This window comes from Anas acuta, chromosome 3, assembly GCF_963932015.1.
Source record: "Anas acuta chromosome 3, bAnaAcu1.1, whole genome shotgun sequence".
Lineage (NCBI taxonomy): Eukaryota > Metazoa > Chordata > Aves > Anseriformes > Anatidae > Anas > Anas acuta.
In genome coordinates, this window is record NC_088981.1 from 97,310,468 (window position 1) to 97,326,208 (window position 15,741).

General features: G+C 38.3%; 1 protein-coding gene across 9 annotated transcripts in view; it reads right to left on the reverse strand.

The window, feature by feature from the left end:
* DLGAP2 (DLG associated protein 2) overlaps nucleotides 1-15,741 on the reverse strand; it is a 469,035-nt gene that overhangs the window by 348,591 nt on the left and 104,703 nt on the right. The window lies entirely within an intron of this gene.

Below are 15,741 nucleotides of genomic sequence, written 5' to 3' on the forward strand. Positions count from 1 at the left end.
TGTCACCTTTTATTAGCATTTTTGTCAGTGCTGCTGCTACGTGCATACATTTAATTGCTAAGCAACAAAGAGTAAGCTCTCACAGCACATTCAATTACTGCACTCCCTTTGCCATGCATTGTTACTGGTGCACTTACATAATCTGAAATACAAAAAAAAAAAAAAAAAAGTTGAAAATATTTATTTCTGTTTCCATAGCATCTAGAAGCCACAATCTGGAAACAGACTCCACCGTGCTAGCCACCAGGCTGGAAGCTAGCAAGGGAAGCTGAGAGCACATGAACTGATGCAAAGTGGAGGAAAGTTAAAAGTGAATCTGAGTTTCAGCATTTGCATAGATGAATAGGCTAAAGCACTCAGAGGAGACTGTCCACCTACAGCTAGACAGCAGATGTGTTCAGACATCGGGGAACTATCCCTCTGGCTAAAATTCCTTAAATATTCAAGGCATTTGTAAGCATGGTGGTCTCAACGTGCAGATCAATATCGTTGTAAAGGCTTATCAGTTTGGAAGAAGAGACACATCTGCACTGTACCATAAAATGATCTCTTCTCTCTTCTCACTTCAAGGTGAAGAAGAAAAAAACAGGGCAGACACTATTTCCTCACCCAAAAATGTACTTCCCCATCTATCTTTCCCACTCAAATGTACATTTGGCCCTAAAATTGAAGGATGCCATCTCAGAAACCTGTGCCTAGCATGAACCTGGATTATTTGGTTTTATCATAAGAAAAGATTGCAATTCTGTCATTTATTGAAGAACAGATAAGTTTGTAAAAGAATTATTTTTTTTTCCTCCTGAAATGTGAAAGGCAAGTGCTCCATGCTTGCCATTGGCATCATTACTAGCCATTATACCCATAACAGTCAGAATTGCATTTCTAAATAAAGAGTGCTTTATCTGCAATATTCAGTGGGAAGAGCAGCTTAGAAAATGAAGCCATTACTGTTTGGGTGTATGAATTTGCACAACCACATATAACTATTTTTATTTCTGCAGTGAGATGGGAATTTAGGCACTTGGCCTGACTCTCACTGTGTCCCTTTGACATCTCCCACATAGTGCAAACTGCAAACTGCCTACAGTGAACCAGCTGAGAAGACCTGCTAGAATCACCCCAAGCTCATATTTCAGGATATTAAACATCAAGTATAATAGCATGGATAATTTAAAAAATGCATCTGACCTATTTGTCCCAAGGATCAAGAGGAGTGTTAGGAAAATAGGCAGTTGCTATTAAATCATGGCCTTTCAGTACTTGAAGGTGTCTGATAAGGAAGATGGAGACTTTTTACCAGGGCCTGCAGTGACAGGACAAGGGATAATGGCTTCAAACTGAAAGAGGGTAGATTTAGACTGGACATAAGGAAGAATTTTTATTTTTTTTTTTATGATGAGGGTGGTGAGGCACTGGCACAGGTTGCCCACAGAAGCTGTGGATGCCCTATCCCTGGAAGTGTTCAAGGCCAGGTTTGATGAGGCTTTGAGCAACCTGGTTTGGTGAGAGGTGTCCTTGCTCATGGCAGGGAGTTGGAATTAGATAACCTGTAAGGTCCCTTCTAACTCAAACCATTCTGTGATTCTATGTACACAGTCCTGTTGAACAGTACCAATACTTACTTGGGGTTCCAACATTTTAATGTAAGCCCTTCCAATTAATACTTTCAGAGAAAAAAAAAATAAAAAAATCCCACCCCAGCATAGTAACTCATATTTGGTAAGGAACTATCGGAAGGAAGAGTTACAAAGAAATTTAACTTCTCCAGCACACAGTGAGTCTTCTCTCATTTGGAGGGACAGAGACAAGGTCTGTGGTTGTGTCCTATGTGCACTGCCCTGCATACTCCCATGGGAAGACCAAACAGCATTCTTCTAAACGAAACGCTGCAGGAGCCCACAAAGAACATTATCAAATTCCTAAACTAATTAATTAAAGCGGTACTTAATCATACAAAGTGCTTTTGCATTAAGCTACTCAAAACATTAATTATTTAACTCCTAAAGTATCTGTGTGAATATATTATTTTGATTATTATTTCATAAGAGGGGCGATGGATGCTCAGAGAGGCCACATATTTCCAAGAACCCTGGAAGTCAAGTTCTGTAGTCTCTTGACCCAAGACAGATGCCAGGTGGGAGACGTAGTTTCTGATTTCTGGGTGACTTTGAATGATTTCTGTACCCAAGGTAGCAAAGTTGGTTGACAAGACAGAAATTCTGAAAGCCCTCTCAATCTGGTAAATTAATGGCATACTATACTCCATGTGCTGATAACAGTAAGGACTTGATCTTTTTCTCACCGTTTAATCTCTGAGCATTCAAAAACTACTAAATGCATAGGCATGTTTCTGTATTTCCTAAAACAAAATTCCCTTCTGAATTCTCACATTTAACATTAATAGTTTCTACTGTTCAGCTCAAGACAGCAGTTTGTTCGATGGAATTTTCCCAAGGCGTTGGCCTAAACACCAGGCACACCTGGGCCCAGCATCAGGAATTCAGTGACAATCTTACAAAACTTTCAGGGTCTGTCTCTTAGTGATGACTGCAATGTCACCGTGGAGCATTCAGTGCATTATGTATCCTCTGAATGTGGATTCCTGTGACAGCACGGACAATATAGCCAATAGGGAGGAAAAATAAAGGTTACATACAACCATTCCAATCACACACTACAGCGCAGAGTTCTGATAAATATTTTGTTATTCCCACATTTTTATAATTGCCTTTTCATGCCTTCAGAGGAGAATTTTAGCTATAATCTGTTGGCTTGTAGGAGCTGAAGAGGCAATCATACAAGTTAAGTGTTGGTTATAATTGCTAAAGACCACAGGGCGATGCCCCGGTCCAAAGGCGTGGGCTGCAGGCATACGTGTATCCGCAATGCAGCAGTTCTGAGCAGAGCTAATGGGATTTGGGAAGGCAACTTTTTTCCCTATAGAGCCCCATTACAGAATGCGCCTGCTTACAATAATAATGAAAGGGAAATGGACATTAACATTGCATTTTCCAGTCTGGGACTCTCAGCAGTTAATCGCCTTTTGTTTGACAGAGCACTAACAATAGTAGTAGGCTTTGCTCATATATGAACACCCAGTATCATGTGTGTTAATGGGGCCGCCTTTCTAAATGATGTGGCTGGAGAAGGACTTACTGGGCTCAGAAAATGTTCTTTTGCTGAAAATAATAAAATTGAATAGTTTTCCATTCATTACAGTGGTGTTTTTCAAGAACTGGATTCATCTCACATAAACCAGCAATAAAATAATTTTCAGCTAGTACTGAGCTTATATATGTGTGTGTGTGTATGTTTATTTCTAACTCAAAATGTGTCACCAAAGACTAAGTCCAAGCCAAATTAGAACTGTGGATTAAAAAGACATTTTCAAAGGTATGTGTGCATAAAGCTCAAAGATATTTCTCTGTTCATGACAAAAAAGTTGTGTTTTGGTTGCTTCTTTCCTTTATAGACAGATGATTCAAAGTAAGACAAAACCACACATTCATTAAAGACAAGCATATGGACCTCCTGATGGAACTCTTTACATTTCTTCTTGTTTCTTAATATCAACAACTTCTATGTTTTTCACTGAACTATTATTTTCACTTTTTCTGTATCTACTATTTTTGAGAGGTGTGTCTTTAAACCAATCTGTTAGCATATGTGATCAGAGTGCTCTTTTTTGCCACACCAGTGTGGGGAAACAATTTTATCCTTTATCAAGTCCGGAAGTACTCAGGACAGAAAGCAACTGAATGAAGACCTGAACAATAGCTGTGAATTTTATTGTTGTAATATTATTAATTTAAGCCTTCAACAAAACATTTTGTTAGGGATGGGTATGAAGGAGCAGAAAATTAAAGAAATTTCTGTAACATAGTACCTCAGAGCTATGAACAGTACAGCATATCTTCAAGAACTTCTCTCCAAATCAGTGCTTCCTTGCTTGTAATGCAGAAGCAGAGAATGTTTTATTAGCAGTACTTCAAAAGTGGCTAAATGCAGCTCAACAGACAATACTTTTAGAATCTGTAAAACACTTAAGCTTTCAACCTGCATGGGACTGATAGGCTTTACACATTACAGAAAAATGAGATCTCGAGCTCAGAAATACTATAGTCAATCTTAATTATATTCTAAATTTTGCTATCAAAATGGTAAATGAAATCCCAAATCCCAAATATTTCATTTAATTGAAAGTAGGCTTTGGGGCAAGTAAGACATGACACATCCCACATAATCAGTATCAAAGGTACAGAAGTGAAGGGGTACAATTTCTAGAAATAACCCAAGTTGTGGAGTAATATCTCTCTGTATAAAGGTAACAAATATTTGATGAAGTTTATCAATCTGTAGAAAGCACTTTGTGACATATGAAAGAGGTCTTTGTCCTTTGGCCTCATTAGTTCATAGCAAGAACAAAATATAAAAACACACGTATAAATGTTCACAGGACTTTATTAAAACATACATCTTTGTATATCCAGGATAAAATTCAAATGCTGTCATCTACACTTCCCAGAGGAAAAGGAAAGGAAGGGGCTTAAAGTTCAAAACCTTTTTTAAACAGGACTGTTTTGAATGTAGACTTCTACTCTCTGTAGCTGTTGCCATTTACCAGCTCTTATGCCCATGACATTTGTTTCATGATCTTTGGTAATTTTGTTTATATCTTGATTCAGTCCAAAGTAGTTCTCCAGCAGATAAGACAGGACACCTGTTGGGAAAAAGAAAAAAAAAATCTAATTAGAAATGTTCAGGTATTGAAGACCAGACCTTTTTTTTTTTTTTTTTTTTAAGGAAAGAATACTCACTAGGCTGAAGAAATAATGAATGTATTGGATGAGGTTCACTTTGAATTCTTTACTATAATAAAAGTGGGAACAGATTTGTATTGCATATTCTAATGTGAAGATGAAAACTGTGGTGTTCAACTGGCATGCAAAAAAGCATATCCACAGTAGTGTCATATTATGTACAATATAAAATTAAATACAGCAGAATTATGCAGCATGCTGTCCCTCACTAGCACTGATAAACATCAAGTGTTTTCACAAATGGAACAATAGCATCCATTATGTTGTCTCAGATTATGTGTGTTTCATAATTAACATTATTAGAAGAGGAAAACTATGTTCTGTAAAAGCAGTGCAGTTAAGTGACATTCATAATACCTACCATGCAGTCCATTAACCTCAGCAATTTTAAGTAGCGTCATAGTCATCCGTGGCATTTCAGATTTCTCACAGCTTCAAATCTGTGGGCAGCTTCACAAGCTTTTTGCAAAGTTTCTCATGACTAGGACATCTGTAAAATTCCCTCCAGACTTTTCTTCAATTAATCTCGTTACACACCCGGTAATTCATATCTCTGAATAAGGATAAAGGTATGATTTTAAAACTATGCTCTACTGTACTCAATGTTTTTATTTTTTCTTAACTTATTGATAATTTGTGTTTCTATAAGATATTAAAAGTATTCTGTTTCTCTATCTTACCTTTTTGTCTCCATTTCAATGTGTTTTGACGAGCAGCTTTCCCAGTTGAGTCCTATAGTGAGGAGTCAAAACAATCAAATATCGATCTTCTGGCTTTTACCAACTAATCCACTGTTTAACATAGCTGTCCTCAAAGGTTTTAACAATCTCGCTATTTAGGTGAGAAAAAAAATGTATATATTTTATAGTCATATGAAATAGTGCAACACTGACTGACGTGTTGCTTAGAGACAACAACTCAAAGCAGAATCCTAAAATATTCAACGAATTACAGTGTTGTGTATCAGTGGCTAGTATTTTAACATTCTCATTTCATATTTTGTAAAACAGATTTTTAATCCAGAAGACAGCAGAGGGAACCCATTTCTCTTTTGATAAGTAGCCATTGAAAGTTCTCATGGTTTTTAATTTCCACTTAGTTGCTCTTGAGTTTGGCCTCTCTCCTGAGGTTCATTTTGCTGAACATTTTTGTTATTCACCAACTGTGAAAGAAAGAGCATTAAACACTGCTTCACTGTCAGATTTTCTTCCTGGATGTGTACTCAGGAAATATGTAAGGGTAGTACTGGGATGCTCAATTTTGGCATGCTGTTTTTTTGCTAATTTCTCTAATCCACCAAGGGGAGAAATTGGTGCCTCTTCGTTAATTCTAATCTCATGAAAGTGGTATTCTTTTCCTGCAAGGAGCCGATTCAGATTTCGTCACCAAAACTGAAGCAGAACTGCTATGACAGTAACACCTTTAAGATACTTCTCTTAGGAAATACTGGTCGTCCCGCTTTCTTAACATGAATACTTTTGTATTTATGATACAGATGTGTAAGAGGATGATGTATCTTCTCCTCTGGCTGGCAATGCCAAATAGTGTTCTATAACATAACTTAATGTGATATAATATGAAAAAGACGTTTAGATCCTCAGACAATGCTAGTGTGTAAGAAACACAAAGTCTACTACCCCAGACCATACACCCAACTCACGTCACTGCTAGAAGAGTGCCAAAAGGCAAATCTTCTCTGTTCACCTTGTATGACGCAGGCATTACATAGACAGCCTCCAAACAGCATACAAGTGCACAGCTTTAACTGGTCTGGATCACAGATAAAAAGCCTCATACCACAGGGGGTGTAAAATTTTGTGACTAAGCTGCAAATCCCAGAAATTTTGAGGACTACATGTGCTTGTAAAGTCATGAATGGGGAGAAAAAAAATATTGATTTGTGATTTGAGTGCAAGGGACAGGCAGTTGCTTTGGATCTCAGTTCTACTACCCAACTAAATTTGCTTAACTAAAAACCAAATTTGCAATGGCTTATTTGTATGAGGGTAGTTACAATTTGCCAACTTGTAATGAACACAGGCAGCAATCGTACTGAATGGCTTAGCATGCTTCATCAGAATTATGCCATGCCAAACCATGCTGTGCCAGCAGACCACTCATTTTGGGCTGGCAGCTTTCCCATTCTATCTATTTGCCCTTGTTTAAGCAAACTCTTTGACAAAGTGATGCCTTAAATCTCTAGAGGGGTCTGGAAAAGGATTCTCTGGAGCCACTGGCCCCTGTCCCCACAGCAGAGAAGACCAAGCCCCGCAGCAGACTGCAGTGCTCTTCTTGCCTGCTGCTCCCACAGGCGCCGTCAGCTGCACTTCCACAGCCCACGAGCACTCTCTGAATCACACCTTGTAACGTAAAACCTCCCTCTGCAAAAGGGTTTCTTCTTTGCAAGGAATGGGAGATGGTACTTTAACTAGGAAAACAAAAATAAACAGCCAAAAAGTGGATTTTGTCCGAGGAATGATGCTGTAACCAACATTCCTGAGTCCCTGTCAGCTCCGCGCTTGTTCGAGCCTGTTCAAACAGGGCTTTAGAAGAGGGGAACCAAATTTAATATTTGCTTGCTTTATAGGAGATTTCACATAAAATCAAAGACAACAATGTATAAAGAAAATCATTATTTCTACTTTTGACCACATTGCAGTACTGTCTATAAGACATCTATTTTTTTTTTCCAAAGAGAACTGTAAACTAACTAAACACTAAGAATGTGTATGATAAAACAGAGTATCCAGATTTCTAACATACAATTTTTAAAGGTCATTTTCTGTAATGTTACACTGATTACCACCTGATTAAATTGCCTACTGCTCCAAATTTAATGAGAGACTTAAAATTCTCAATGGTAATTGGAAGAGCCGATGTCTTTAAAGAGAGAAAGTGAGTGGGTAGCTAGTTGAAGCACAGAAGAATGCTTATTAGTGTGGAGGTGGAAGAAGTCCTTACTGGGAAAAACAATTAAAGACTATTTTATTTGGAAAACACTGATTTTTTATTTGTACTATTTCATTGGAGTCCTGAATACAGTATCTAGTCAGCACCCTCTTTCCTGCTTTCAATTGCAGACTGTATGATAAATTTAATGATTTCACATTTTTCAGTATAAAAGATTTTTGAATATTGTCAACAACTCTCTAACTGATTTGTGTCTTGCCCTGTATTTCTTAAAAGCAAAATCCTTGTTACTCAAAATAAAGCCATTTTCAGAAAATCCAAACACACAGAAAAATCCAAAGACAGAAACAACAACCTGACTTTATGTTATAGAACCTCTACATCAGGAAATAAGAAATAATTTCCACTTAATTAATATGAAATCCTGTAAAGGCACTAGATATTATTTATGTTCTTGCAGTAAGATATATCGAAAAAGTATTATGGGAGATTGAAATGGCATTAAAGTAAACCGCTGTTAAGGATGTGGCTCAGATGTGCATTAGGGAGACAATGATAAAAGGCCAGTTGTTATTAAAATTACTGTTTGTTTGGTTTTTTTTAAATCGTAATCAGATTTTTCCCCTAAAAGATACGGTCTACTCTACATAAATATTATTTAAAGGAAGTCCTCTGAACTGTTTTATATAGAAGATCAGGCAAGGCAATTGCAATAGACCTTCTGGGTTCATACTCAACAGAATTACTGCTATTATTATTTCTTTAAGCCTGCAACTCCATCTTGATATCCATATTTTACTCTGAGTGCAAAATGCATATCGGAAATCTGGACTGACTTATTTGCAAGTTAATATGTAACATAAAAGCAACATTTTAGCTTATTAAATAAAATTGCAAGCAGTTAAGACTTTTAAAAATATCATTGAAAAAGGGTAACTCAGTGGTTCTAAATTAGAGGGAAAATAGCATAAGGAAAATCTTTAACTCTGTCCTAGTTCTGTGAAATGACCAGTCCAGCTACTGGGAGCTATGATCAGTTAGTATCCTCAGGTCATTGCCAGAAGAACTGCAAGCGTCCCAGCAGCGAAAGAGCTCCTTCAGAAGCTGTATCTGATGTTCCTTATCCATCCTCTGCTGGGAACATGCCATAATATAGTTTAATTGTCGCTCAAACCTGGGGTTAAAATTTGTCCTCAAGCGTATGACCGTGGTTTGTTGCTTGGCTGAAAGACTGACTTGTTTTCCCATTCCCAATTTTCTTTTCTTTCAGAGCAGGTATTTTATTTACAGTCATATCTGGCTGGGTGAAAAGGACAGACATCAACTGTTATTCATTGGTCTGGTATAAAATGTTTAACAAGTAGGAGAGCGGCAAAACGTGCAAAACAAACAGCAAGACCAAGCTGTAAGCAGCAGAAGAGATTGAAGCATGAGCAACCACAAACATGAGTCACCCGACCCCTGTTCCAAGCAGCCAGGAGAAACGTGCCTCAGTAAAATGTTATTTCCTTTTTTTTTTTTTTTTTTTTTTTTTATGAGAAAGCAAATGCAGGTACAGAGGTACAGGCAATTCCCTTCACGTCTATTACTATTTACAATGGACGCAAACATCACTCTTTGTGTGGTGTTCAAGGAGAATGGGGAGAACAGCAACTATCAGCAGGAGGGCAGAGACTTAACTCTTCCTAGCATCATCATTCTTGTGGGTGATACAAAGGCACTTGGCTAATTACGGCTTACCGATGCTACTGCATTATCTGTTATCATAAATAATTGAACAATAGAAAAAAAGAAAAATGCCCAGGCACAGTAGTACTTTCAGATTGCTTACAGAAGGGCTTCAGGGTAGAAAATATGTCACTGTTTTGAAAACTTTTTGTGTATCTTTGCTTAAAAAGACTGAGATCCTTTTGCCTGTACCATTAATCAATATTACTTTCCTCTAGCCAAATGGTGTATTGGCTTACATCTGCAGGCTTGAAGAAGATACCCCAGTCCCTGGTAAGAGGTCTTCACTTCCCTGCCCTCAGACAGAGCAATTTGTAAGACTTTTGATTGCAAATGGAAAAGGAAGAACTCTTCACAAAGCCTTCTACTCACAGGAAGGTTACTCTGGCATCAGAGGTCCCCCCAACACCACCAAACCTTCATTTCCTGCAACAGATGAGAGGGATGTAGCAGAACAAGATGTCTGTGCAGGTGAGAGGGTCACAGAGCTGGTATAAGCTCCCCAGGAACATTATTCCGTCAATAGCTCAAATCAATCCTTCAGCTCTTCTAACTTCAGGAAGGGTCACATAGCACTTGTTGCCTTGTCAACCTCACATGCCCGCAACTGGTGTTCAAGAGGGATGACACATACACGGGGTTTATTTGATGTTTGGAACATGCCATAAACTCAGGCTAACAAAAAAAAAGCAGAACACTAAACTAAATATCTATACTCCTTCACCTCACTGAATGCCCTTAGCAGGGCTTTGAGTTGGTTTTGGCTTGTTTGCTTGTATGTTTGTTGTTTTGTTTTGGTTTGTTGTTTTTTGTTTTTTTAGGACCTGTGTGAATGTAGTTGTGTGATCATGATTGAACTCCATTCTGATGTAGAAGAAGGAAGATTGGAGATGTTTCCGCCCTACATCCTTATGCAAGGCACAATGAGGAAAACCCACAGTGGGGTCCACTTTTTCTGTTCTTTTTTTTCCCTAGTTTTTCAGTCTTTGAGGAAAAGTTAAAACAAAACAATGTTTCTGCTCTAATAGAACTTTCAAGCCAATATTTACCAAATTATTTCTAATTCTGGTGAGAGAAAAGGAAAAAGGGGAAAGAGAGAAAGGGGGAAAGGGGAAAGGGAAAATGAGACAAAAAGAAGTGAGAGTATAAGGGCTAGCTTAAACGCTCAAACCATAATATTTCCAGAACTGTTTATATATTGCCCAGATTCTTCAAATACTAAAGACTACTTTTCTAAAGTACCAAATGAACATAAATAACATTTACATTCAACTTTTAGGTCCTGTGTCACAAAGCTTAACAATGCCAAGTAGATAAAATCAAACAAATCTAATTCACATTTCATGACAGAGAGATTCAGGAATAATAAAGCATAACAGTATAATAGCAGAAAGGAAAAAAACAATAAATCCCTGCATCATAATGGGTTTCATTTTCTTCTCTGAGAGATACACATTGCCATTACTTTTGCAGGCTATATACTAAGGCAAGGACACTTAGTCATGAAATCACTGTCAGAGAACTGGTAACTGTCAAGAATCTGTTCATCACAACACTTGTTTCTTCTTGATTCACTTAAACTTGAACAAAACTGAATATTAATGCACAATAAAAATAGTAGTCTTTGCATGCAAAACTTATGTGTTTCACTGAAGACACCCCCACTTCCTCCTACCAAACAGCTGTGTACAATAGTATATTCCAAAAAATTTGCTTTAATGCTAAAATACCAAAGAATGGCTGAGGTAAAAGGAAGTCTTTTTGACAAATGCCTTGTTTGGTGAAGGCACTTGAATGTATTTTTATTTTATTTACCAATTATAAAACTGCTAGTGTATTGCATAACTTATTTCAAGCCAGAATTAATCCACAATAAAGCTATGATCTGAATGAATCTTTAAAGAATTATCGTCACTTTCTACAACAGCTATTGGTGAGATAAAACGAGGCAACAAATGAAGTCTTACTAGGAAAATAAACGTTATGGATAGACATGAGAATCTGTTATTAATCAATTATTCAAGTGTGCAGGGGGAGCAGAGACGTATTAAGAAGCACACTTTGGGTCCAAAACAGGAACAATAAACCTCAAGACAGACACATGGACCAACAAAAGTAGTTCACAGAATTTATCCTGAGGCTAATCAGTGCACTGAATAAAGGATGTTATATCTCACTATGTGCAAGGTTTTTGATGGCTCTGTTATCGGGAAAATTTGTATGATGGATACTTCTTGTGTGAATGTGTGAAGTTCACAAGCTCATTCTAATGTCTTGATTCATTTCAGCCTGCAGGGAGTGTGTGCAAAATGACATTAGCCAAACCAGGGCAGTTTGAACGCTAAAGAGTTGGTTCTGGGAATATTTATTTCATGATAGGATTTTCATCCAGTAAAGCCAGCAACTGCTGGCTTTTTTTATGCACTGAATACCTTCCAGGCTGGAAGGACATGTAATGACCAAGTGTGCAGAACCGACACCAGTTTGCTTTTTATACTGTAGGAAGTTCATGCATGGTCGCCACATGGTATACTCACAAGCTTGACCTATTTTTACTAATACTGTATTCTCAATGATTAACAGCTTCATTTAGACTGTGCACTGGGCCTTATCTTCACTAATTTGCCTGTTTGTTGTGCACTATCCTGACTGTAATCATACTGGCTACCCATTTAGCATTAATTTAGATTTCCAGCAGAAATACAAAGAAGCCACATTTTTATGGAAGGACAGCAGAGCTGTAACTAATACTGTTGATTGAAACAGCATTGCACTGAAGCTGTACATCCAAGAAGATCATTTTGTGTCTATACAAAACTAAAGAAAACAAAAGGATGTTCCTACTATTGATGAAAAAGTATTCGTGCCCACAGCTTTGCATCAAGGAAGAGATGGCTGGGAGCAATGCTTTGGCCTCTAAAGATCATGCTTCACTGAGCAATGTCAAGTAATTGCTGCATGGACCATCAGGCCAAAATCATCATACTTCAACAAGGGGATTCCCAAGGGCCCAAACTTCTCAAGTCAATGGGATTCCTAAACTTCTCAAGTCAATGCAGGCAACAATCAGGATCTGCTAGGCAAAAATCAGGATGGCTCAGGAGGTCACAGAGGGTAGGTTAAGTCAGAGCTTGGGCCTGACACCAACACACAGCAGCAGCAAGAGGGAGAGAGAAGATGATGGAGTAGAGGGAATCCACCAAAGTGGATGCAAGCATGCCTGCATGTGCCCTGTTGTCAACCAACAGACAGATAAAGGGCTGTGCAGAATGCGAGGAGAAAGAAAAGAACCTGGTAGAGATATTTGCCCATTTGCAAGTGGAAAACTAGGGACGAGAACTCCTGAAGTGAAGCTGGGGCATTTCCACTCTGATGTTCCACACACTGTCAGGGAAGCGCTGCTGGAACTAGTACACGCAGAAGAGAATTTCATCATGTTTCAGTATTAAAGTTTGCAAACATGACCATCAAATATCATAAAAGGACATTTTTTCTCTCGAGAACAGCAGGCAGAATAGGTATTTTAGGCCAAAATTATAAACTATCAGCCTCGGGTGTGGATGGCAGGGAGAAACTGACTATAGCTAAACATCAGATTCCCAGATACTAATGTTGATTTAAAAACCTGATTTTCAAGATGCTGAGTTCAGTTGGTTATGTGTAATTTTCCTATGCTTGATGTTCACTTCAGCTGAGCTCTGCTAATTACAACCTCACTGTACCCACCTCTCCATGGGGCTCCTATTTTGCACAAGGCCACATTTTAATTAAAGAGAATGTTTTCTTCTGTGCCGGTGATGCCCATCCAGACCTCCTTGCAGAGTTTTCCTGTGGTCCAACTGTTTACATATATAACGAATGGGTGCAAAGTGGTAAAGTAGCTGCAGTCCTAAGATGAATGACAAAAAAAACTGCAGCCTCTCTTGCTCACAGGCTGCCTCCTTTCTTACTTCAACTTTCAAATTGGTATGAACACTGTTCTGCCTCTTTTTTATTTATTTTCTTTAGAATTATGCTGTAAAAAGATTGAGACCCCAACAATTCACTCCAACAATGGTGAGGAATTTTTATATTAATTGACAAAACTGACGAAAGTGAGAAAAGGGAGATTCTTCCTCAAACCTAAAGATTTAACTGAAAGAAAATTACATTTGGTGTTTTCCTTGCATGGGCTAGGTTTTTAGGCATAGACCCAGCAGGAGAGATTAAGAACTAATTATTTCCATTCACCTTGCAATATTCAAAATACAAGGTGCTGCCATGAAGAATGTGTATGAGACCTTAACTGGAATAGCAACTATAATTCCTTTTCCTAATCTTCCCAGGTAGCAAAGAAATAATACTAGAGATAGCGAGAAAAATATTCTTATGTTAGCATTTCATTGAAAGATTTTGTACATTCAACAAATTTGAAAATATTATTTCCTGTTTGCATCATAATTCAAGCTAATAGCCTAATTAAATGTCTGTAAATTGTAAATTACATTTCTCTAAATTATAATCAAGAGAAAATTGTTAATATACTAAAAAGTTAAAATTCTGTAGGCACAACCTTTCCACACACAGGTCTCTTACCATACATAGCTCTATAGTTTTGTATGTCAAATCACAATTATTGGTCATAGATGATCCTTGAGGTCTGCTCCATGCCAGAAAAACTGACATTAAGCTGCTCAGTGATGGTACAGGAACAACTTACCCAGGTGTCACTAGCCTGGGTGCCATGGTTCTCCTCTTCCCCCTTTGCAGCAACCAACCTCCTAGTGGAAAAATTACTGCCTCTACATTTCCTCCAAATCATTTTTCTATGTATAATTTTACCATTTTTCTTGGAATGATAGAGGTAGCTATATATAGCCCCACTGTACAATGTGCATTTCTGTTCTAATCAAGCTTAATGGGCAGAAGCTGCAGGACAAACTGACAGAATTGGAAACCTCTGGAGGACACACAGCAGCAACCACTGGGGCAAGGGACGCCCCTACACTGGCAGGACAGTAGCAGGGTCTAACCCTACCCTCTCCTACCCCTGCTAGTCCATCCTCGGATGTTCTCACGTATGCTGCCAGTGTGTTACTACCTTTATTCTACCATTTAAGCAAATGCCTTCTAGGTGAGAGCAAGCTGTAAGTCACTGTTACTATTTTTCATCAGAATGCAAGATGCTGGTGATTCAGCACCCATGCCCTTTTCAAGTCCCGAGTTCCCACCAGCTCCAGCAGAGGCACTATCAATGTGCCAAGAGCACAGTGTTTGCTGCAAGAGTATTTGAGTATTAGGGAGAAAGATGAAAGCACTCAGCTTCTGCCAAGAGCACCCAAAAGTGGCTGAGACAAGAAAATTGTCAAATAATATTACCCAAAATATGACATTGATAAAGTTACCAACTGAAAAGGACCTTTAGAATAATATAGCCTCCATTCTTAAACAAAATAGGTCACTGTCTACTTCATTCACCTTTTATTGGGGTAAACATGAAGAACTCAAACGTGTGTGGCCAGGAACAATTGAAGACAGCTCTCTGAATTCAGGGCATATTCATATCTTGTTTACGTTTTAAGAGATTTATTGATAGACCTGAATGCCCACATATGAGCAATGCCCATTATTATTCCTATGTGCGTATGCAATTACCAAGAAGCAGTGACCTTTTTCTTCCAGGCACTACGTTTTCTACAGATACACAGCTTGTCAACTTCAAAGAGCCTTTCAGTACAATGTGAGGACCAAAGCAAGAATATATGTCATTTATTGCCTTTATCCATACTTTTGAAGCCTTGCTTTGCTTCAGTTGGCTCAGATCACTAGTTCACAGTCGTTCTCAGAAAAAATTAAATTCTTCGTAAGAACAGCCACACTAAGACACAGGGTTCAAAGTACATCTGGTATCCAGGGAACACCAGTATTGATTGCAATGGGAAGTTCAGAGGTGGTGACTCAGATTTCCTCAGCAAGAAGTGAGCCCGGAGTGGGTAGCCTGAGGAAGAGAGACAAAAATGAGCAGCATCGAGGTGCAGAACTACCAACAAGGTGTTGGGAATAGGAAGACGCAAGGGATAACCCTGATCATTATCAGGAATTCTGAATACTCAATTTTATTCTTCTAGGATCACAGCAAGAACCTGCAAATCCCACTTGCACTTCCTGGGCCACAGCCTATAAACAACCTGGCCCTATCTGTTCACAAAAGTCCGTGCCCTGTCCATACCAGTAAATAACTTTTATAAATAACACCAGGGAACAGCCTCTTACTATGATGCCAACATGCACAGCCTTTCCACAC